A 6933-nucleotide genomic window follows, 5' to 3' on the forward strand; every position below is an offset into this window, starting at 1 on the left:
ATGTCATCCAGAATATACAATATACTCCTAAAACTCAACAGTAACAAAACCCAACTGTATCTGAAAAAAAAAATTAGGAAAGATTTAGTTATTTCTCAAAAGATATATCAAAACACACAAAAAATGTTACAATAAAAAATCTCAAGTAACACTCATGAAAACTAGGTAATTGAAATATCTAAGCTATATGATCCTGCCTCTCATTTACTAGGGTGGTTAACATCAACGGCAGCAAAGAAACAAACTGAAAATAACAGGAAAGGGCTTGCAGTATTCAGCAACCCTAGAATGTTGGCAGAAAGGAAAATGATCTAGCCATGGTAGAATGGGTAATAAAAAGGAAGGATGCCCTTTGGTGGGCACGATAGGGGTAATGGTGAGGAAACTGTATTAAATATAATATCAAGAATAGATGCATGTGGATTAAGTCACCCAGTATTTTATAGCCATGTCTGCCATGTTTGAAGTAGTCCAATTCAGAGACATTCGTAATAGAAAAGTGGTTTCCAGTAGCAGCATTGGGTAAAGAGAGAATGGAGAAGATTTTTTTTTCTTTTTTACAATATATTTGAATCAGGATTTTTCCCCTTCCCCTTATCTTCCTGCCTCCCTTTCCACCCAACTTCTCCCCCCTCTCAAAAGAAAACATAAAAAAAGAGAATTTTTCAGGTGTGTTGTCTGAATTCTGCAAGTTAAAAGAGTTCTGGAGTTGATGGTGAAGATAGCAAAGATAGCTTCTTTTTGGGGGCTGGAGAGATGGCCCAGGTCCTCAAACACTTACAGCTTTAGTAGAGGATGCATAGATTCCCTTCCCAGCATCCACACTGTGGCTTAAAACCTTCTGTAACCCCAATTCTGTTGGGAACAGTTAGCTCTTCTGACCTCTCAAGCACCATATTCACACATGCAGTGCAGAGACATAGGTAGACAAAAATCCCTAAACACACAAAACCACTAAATTAAAAAATAATTAATTAATTAATTAATTCAATTTTACTTTTTTGTTACTCTTTGTCTATAAATACTAGTAACAGAGTTTGATTCTACATGTTAAATCTAAGATCTTATAAAATATACTCAATCATGGTTTTGCATTGTTCTAAAAGAAGAATTGCTAGATTATTGATTGGTTAGACCTTGCTAATTTGCCACTGATTGTTTGCTAATTTCACAGTTTAAAAAGTGAGAGAAAATATGCATACATGTAATTGCAAACCCCAACTTGACACAGAATTAATTATGGTTAGGGTATGTGAATTAATTTTCTGAAGTATTTTCAAAGAGTTTCTCATTATCACTATCAAGACCTGTTCATCTAACTTAGTAACTACTTGGCAACAACAAAGAATTATCCAGAAATTTCAAGAAAAAAAATTGCTTTCATTCCTATGACAACTATAGTGTCTGCAATACAATCAATATAAGACTGTGCCAAAGAACATAAAGTTAACAGATTTTTCAGGAATTGGTAATATGTGTGTGTGATATAGACACATTCATTATTTTTCAACCTGTTTCTCAATCTTCTTACTTACAGATGATACTCCTGAAAAAAATTTTATGTCAATATCCTCTTGTTACTGGATTCTCTTTTACAGATATAGCTACCATGCACCCAATTTCATGCTATACCTAGTTTTACAAGAAGCAAATACACAAGGAAACTTCATCATCCCTATTCACATTTACAAAGGAGCAATACATGTAATTTGGTATCATTTCAAACATACAGGGAAAAAAAAGTAAGATCAATATATTACAAAGCATAGAACTTAACTTACTGGTAACCTTTGTGTTTTAAATATAAAGGTAGACAATATTTGACTTTGAAAAGGACAAAAATTTATGGGATGTATAATAAATATTTTGAGTATTGCAGAAGAGCATTTTTCAACTGAAAAAAAAAAACAAAACCCTGAAATTTGTATATATCCACAAAAGATGGCTGTTGTCAATTCAATCTTAAGGAACATGTAAACTATAGGCACCAAAATTTTAAAATGGATTATAGTCAAAAGCTGCAGAGTAGAAATAAGGATAATTCTTTGGAAAACAGTTGTCCTGTGTGTGCAGTCATTTGACTATGAGAAAGGCCAGATAAAATTTCCTGAATGCTGCCAGGCAGTGTTACCACACACCCTTAATCCAGCCCTCGGGGGCAGAGGCAGAGGGATCTCTGAGGTTGAGGCCAATCTGGTCCAAATAGCCAGTGCTACACAGCAAAATCTTGTTTGAAAAAAAAAAAAAAATCAAACTCTTGAGTGCTGTAATAATACACCGTCTATTATAAAGAAGACTACAAATGAACGCATAAAGTAATATATCAGAAATCACATAAAAATGAAACAAAGTGTAGTTAAATATTAAATTTTTCAGATGTTTATCCTCTTTGACATATATTGTATTCAAAAGTAAGTCAAGGCCGATCACTGTGGAGGATGTGAGAGCTGGGTGGTGGTGTGCAGAACCTAAGCTATGACGTGCAGTATGATAAACTGCAAGGGAAAAAAGGAGGTCAGGGAGTTCTCCCTGGGCTGTAAGCACCTAGCAGCAGCAGCAGTCTGCCATGGCTCCTCCATCACCAAGATCCCACCGTGGCAGTGTAATACACCAGCTGGGGGCTGTGCTATCTGAAGCTGAGGCAGTCTGAACAAGCACTTGCTGACTGCCTGAGACGCTTAGAAGTGGATGGGCAATCCGTGAAGGTGTACTTCTTCCAGGAGCAGTGTCGGCTAGAGATGGAGAGTTATGATGAGGTCGTGGCCAATCTGCAGCAAGCCTATAGTTTGGTCAAGGAACAGGAACACATCTTAGAAGATGATATTCCTAGTGCCCTTCCCATTGCTCAAGAAGCAAGTCTGGAACAATACTGAGGAATGGAAAATCCTCTAGGAGAGAGAACCTCCACTCCTATTTGACCAGGCTCACTGCTGTGTAGCTAGAGAGGGTACTTGGAAGAGTGTCTGCCTGAACCACAAGGTGGGGTGGTAGTAGGGTGATGCGCAGGCCATGTCCCGGCCCAGCAAGCCTGCATAGAGGCCAAGCACAATAAATGCACGGCAGACTTGCATGAGTTCTTCTCTCAGATGGACTAGAAGAGAAGGAAGCGAGCTATCCCTGGCTACTTGTGTGGGAATGTCGTGTTTGAGCTAATATGGGAACCCTATATCACATCCAGTGGTAGCAACTATTACCAGAAAGACATTGAAGAGCACCTGCACATATTGGTCACTTTGCGCCTGTGACCCAGAAACAGCTCATCCCACACATGGCAATGGAGGAAGTCATTTGGTACATTCATATCAGAGAACAACTAGGTAGAATATTATGCCTGGCCATGAGGGTCTGAGGACAGAAGCTCTGGTTTCTGTACATAGTTCTTGTCCTGGGGCCTGGTCCCGTCTGCTATGCTGATTGTCTCTTAACTGATCCTTACTCAGCATACTTATTGCTGGGACATGAGCCTTCTTTGTTCCCTGTTCTGGGTTGGAAAGTGGGTGAGGTTTGGCTGAGATTGCTTCCGCTGCCACTGTCCTGTAATGAAGTCTGTGAGCACTAATAAATAAATAAAAAAAATCAACCAATAATGAAATTAAGACAAAGGATGAATCACACACAATAAAATATGTGTAAAGAAATACTTATGACAATTTAAATTTATAGAAAACATGGCAGAAAAATAATTATAATTTTGGGCATACCTTGTTTGGAATATTCTATAGCTACTTAAATCATTTAAATCATTAAAGGATTATGTGTGTACTTATATTAAATGACTAGTGATAAACAGTCTACAAAATATTGACATGTAGATAATAGAATTCTCAAAAATTATGAAATTCAAGGTGGATTGTGTAAAATTATAGTAAGTCATGTAACAGATTATTAAGAATAGCTATGTGTCTTCTGAGCATATTACTGACAATTAAATTCTTTTCTTGCAGTTTTAAGTTAGTATATTTTCTTTATATTATTCATTTTTATTTATGTGCATGTTTGTATATGCTCCTGTGTGCTGGTTCCTGTGGGTCATTGGGTTCCCTGGAGATGGAGTAACAGTTGGTTGTGAGATACCTAATGTGTGTGTGTGTGTGTGTGTGTGTGCTAGGAACTAAATATAATTTCTCTGTTAGTCCAGCAAGTGCTTGTAACCACTGAGCTGTCAGTCCAGCCCTAGTTTTAATATTTTCTAAGCTAACTCTTTGGGACTGAAAACATTAATCAGAAAATCATTAATTTTAAAACAGGACATCAAAACACAAAATTCCACCTAAAACTTAAATACCTGAACTTTCTCCTCTTTTTATTAAATAAAACAATAACAAGAAAGGAGTGAAAGTAGAATTTTCACATTTGGCTTATAACCTATGAACTAATCATATAATGAACTCAAAGACTTTTAGTTTCATAGCTGAACAGCTAAAGCAATGAACATGGGAAAACCCATAGGCACATCTTAATTGAACACTACTATCTAATGGCTGGAAAGAATCAGCTACAATACATTGATATCTCCAACATTCTTCCATTAGAAAAATGTTAATTCTGAGAAGACAACCAACATACATTAGAAAAAAATTAAAATGGAATATTTCTTATGTATTGCTGATGTGTTTCTAAGCAGTAGCTAATTTTAGTCATGTACATATGTTTGGAGGAATCCACACTGTTCTCAGAGAATGGCTCAATGTATAAAGTTCCAGCAATATGACAGCTAATTCACTTCCCATTCTGGCACACTCTTTACTTTCAAGTAGGTAGGGCAGACATTAGTGTTAACCTGAAAACCAAGGAAAACACATTTCATGATTAATTAGTCCCTGTCATGGGCTCAGTAAAATAAGGAGGCTGAGATAATGCCTGACAGAAGAGATAAACATGGGTGTGCATAAATTTTCTCTCACTTGATTTAATGGCTTAAGCTGAACGTTTAACATCAAAATGAATATTACACTAATATATGTGTTCATCATTCTCTTAGCCAGTGCAGCAGCATCACACTCTGAATGTGCAATGACATTGCTTAATTAAATTTAATTTGCTTTAATAAAAATAATCATAAGTTTTCTTCATCCTGAAAAATTGCAGCTGCTGACAGGAAATACCAGTTTTTGTGGTATTGAATAAATGCGTATTTCTTTGTTTGTGACATGTTGCCTGGACATACTTTCATAATTAATCTGACCTATCACAAAAAGAAAAATAAAGGAATTTTGATAATGACTGCATGGTGAGATGTTAATAATGAGAACCTTAAAGTCAACTCATCCATATTCTCCATCTTCAGCAAAACAAACTGAATCCTGGCATCAATGAGGAAGTTGCCTTCTTAATGTTATAACAAGAGATCTCTTCAAGGTTGGCCCTGTCAATACTCCATCAAGGAAGGGAAATGGTGTCGTAGAGCATACCTTTCCATGAGGAACCACAACATTAATGAACTTGACTCAAATTAGAGCCTCCTGGGAAAAAAGGAACCTCAGCTGAGGAATTTCCCCCATCAGTCTGGACTGTAGGCAAGTCTTCGAAGCATTTTCTTAATTAATGGCCAATTTGTGATGGCCCAGCCTGCTATGAGTGGTGTGACACCTGGGCAGTTGGTCCTGGGTTGTATAAGAATGAAAGCTGAGCAAGCCAAGAATGCAGGCCAGTAAGCAACACTCTTCCATGCAAAGCTTCAGTTCCTGCCTCCAGGTTCCAGCCTTGAGACCCCACACACAGATAAAAAGTTCATGCTTCTGCAAACAAATTCCCACCCTGCTACCGTAGACAACTCTAATGAAGTTCACTTGGCCACAAGAACTAAAAAAAAAAAAAAAGGCAAAAAGTAGAAGAGAGCTAGTTAATGAGAAGAAGGTTATCAATGTGTGGGAGAAAAGACAGAGAGCAGGTGGATGTGATAAACAAAAAAACACCGACACCCAAGAAAAATATCATATTTAACCTGTATTTATGTATTATTAGCATATGTTCATTAAAAAACAGAGTAGAAAACAGCTACATTTTATTAATTTGATGGTGGGAAAACACATTTGACATAGTATCATATTTCTTTTTTGTGTGAGAACTGTATTGGTGCAAACCCGAGAACCACACGTTCTTAGCTACAAATAAGGAAATATGTTTTATTGAGTTGTGAGGAGACAGAGATATGAGCTTCGATAAATTGAAAAGTTGTACAAATTGAAATTGTTTTAGGTGAGTTAGAAAAGAAAATGAAATATTAGTAGGCTAAAAATGTAAAGTCTACAAAATGTCAATACATGAATAACATGTAAAGGTTAAAGTTTACAATGTTAAATGAAATTAAAACAGTAATAAGAAAGCAGTAATGTTTAAGAAACAGAACATGAATACTTGCAAATTTTTACAGAAAACATTTCATTTTACTCCTGTTTATTTTTCTAGCAGCCCTGATAAAACAACACAATATTTTTTTGAAATTTAATACCATATCTTTGTTAAATGTTTCTAGATATTACAAACAATTGTATTTTTGCAAGTATGGTACTATATATGTATATCCATGTTTGGGTAATTGTGAACAGCATAGGAGAAAGTTTTGTATTAATTACTGTTCCTGTTGCTGCAGCACACCAAAAAGCAATTTAAATAAAGATGGATTTATTTCCACTCACCATCAAAGGAGGGACAGAACATGGTTGGAGGGCATGGCAGTGTGAGTATGATTGGCCTCTTCTTGTCTCATTCATCCTCCCTAAGAAGGGAGTTCAAGAAGGTTTTGCTCACAGTATTGGAATAGTTTTTCTTTCACCTCGTTTAGGGCATGCCATTGAACAATGTGTTTCAGAAGGTGAAAATTATCCATATTAAATTTAGGTTCTGAAAGCAGAGAAAACAACATAATGCCAGAACTTACACATTCTTTTATTTCCTTAGTCATTATGTGCTGACAATCCTGGGGAAGAAAAA

At 36.2% G+C, this 6933-nt stretch overlaps 1 pseudogene; it reads left to right on the plus strand.

Moving 5' to 3' along the window:
• Positions 1 to 2475: 2475 nt before the first annotated feature.
• LOC118593854 lies at positions 2476 to 3317 on the plus strand (annotated as a pseudogene).
• The last annotated feature ends 3616 nt before the right edge of the window (positions 3318 to 6933 follow it).

This window comes from Onychomys torridus, chromosome 12, assembly GCF_903995425.1.
Source record: "Onychomys torridus chromosome 12, mOncTor1.1, whole genome shotgun sequence".
Taxonomy (NCBI): Eukaryota; Metazoa; Chordata; class Mammalia; order Rodentia; family Cricetidae; genus Onychomys; species Onychomys torridus.